Genomic DNA, 1,848 nt, shown 5'->3' with positions numbered 1-1,848 from the left:
TTGTTTAGGAATATTTGTTAAATCAGAAATGTTTTTCACTATTTTGTGACTATTTTACATATGATATTTTTTGAATAATAATTAAACATCAGGGCTTGCTCACTGTGCCTTTTGAGGAAACAATCTGGCAACTATTTCTGATATAATTGTCTTTGAAAAGAAGGGTGAGTCAGGAATAGACAGATTTCTTGGGGGTAGAAATTAAAAGAAAGGAATCTCTGTAACAGTGGGAGCCTTGGGCAGGGAAGGCAAGCTATCTGTCTCATTGATATTCTGAGCCCTGAACAGACACTTTTAATTTTCTTAGAATAAGCCTAAGGAAAACCTAAGAGCAGTGAAGTCATGTCATGGACCAGGATAGCTCACCAAGATCCTATCTGTCACCAATCACATCCATCTACAAGAATGGAAGCCCAAACATTGAGAATATATGCTCCAGGAATAGGAATAGAAATTTGGGTATATAGATCATATAAACTGCTGCAAAAGCAATGTGTAGGGACGGGTGGTTGATTCCAGGTCCATTTTAGTCACAAAAACAATAGTATTTTTCTAATTCTGATGTATTATTTTTGCATTGTGTAGGATGACCAAAAAAAAAAAAAAAAAAAAAAAGACTTGGATAAAGCAGACTGGAAGCCATTCTGCATCTGGCTACTTGCTGTTGATCCTTAGTTCTCATTAGATATTTTTTTTAAGGGAGTGGTACAACGAGGAGGGAGAGTTTGGAGCACCACTTTCTGGACTTTTATCTATCTGTCCACATAGAATTGGAACATATGACTGTTGCATTTTTGTATTTACTCTGTGATTGTTATTTTTCTTGCACTTTAATTGAAACAAGCAAAAGTGTATTGTGCTCTATTTGCTAGGGAAATAAGCCTAATTACCTCAGAATGGTGTCTCTTCCCCTCTTGCTGAAACATTTCATAGTAATAAGCATATTGGTAAAAGAAGGAAATATGATTAGATTTGATTGCATGTCTTTTATTATACAATTAATATTTTTAAGTTACTCAAGTTTACTTTTTATCATTCTACTTAACACTCTTTGAGTTTATATATATATATTTTTTGAGTTTATATTCTTTAGTTATATTTTACTTGCTTGTAGTTTGTTTCCCCCAAAATAAAAAATGTTGTCAAGGTCATTGTTTTCCTTCTTTAGCTTTACATGCTTAAATCTTGGGATGTTGGGCACCTGGGGGTCTCAGTCAGTTAAGCATCTGCCTTCAGCTAGGTAATGATCCCAGGACACTGGGATCTAGCTCTGCATCGAGTTCCTGCTCAGCAAGGAGTCTATTTCCCCCTGTCCCTCTGCCCCTCCTCCTGTTCAAGCTCTCTCTCTCAAATAAAAAATAAATAAATAAAATCTTTTTAAAAAATCTTGGGATGAAAGTAGGTGACAATGAATGAGTGAAAGATAAAGGAGTGCTATTTATTTCAAAGTTTTGATCCGGACGTGCCTCCAGAGAGCATATTCACTAGCCAGGACTTCTTTCAGAAAACATATTCACAAAATTTTGACTTCTTCATGTCTTGTGTTTTAAGGAGAGAATTCTACTACAAACTCAGTTCAACTAAACATAAACCTTTGAAGTATTTCTATAAGAAATGCAATCCACACATACCTATAAAATGTAAAGGAAGAGACCAGAATTGAAAACATGGTTACATTATGAAAGAAATAAAATTAAACAATTTTTATATATACATTTTGTCTACAATTTGAATCTTTTTATGTATATGGCAGCAATGTCCACAATAGCTAAAACATGGAAGGAGTCTAGATGTCCATCAACAGATATATATATAATATATATATATATATAAATAAATATATATATA

This window comes from Mustela erminea, chromosome 15 (genome assembly GCF_009829155.1).
Source record: "Mustela erminea isolate mMusErm1 chromosome 15, mMusErm1.Pri, whole genome shotgun sequence".
NCBI lineage: Eukaryota > Metazoa > Chordata > Mammalia > Carnivora > Mustelidae > Mustela > Mustela erminea.
Note: the sequence above shows the minus strand (reverse complement) of the source record.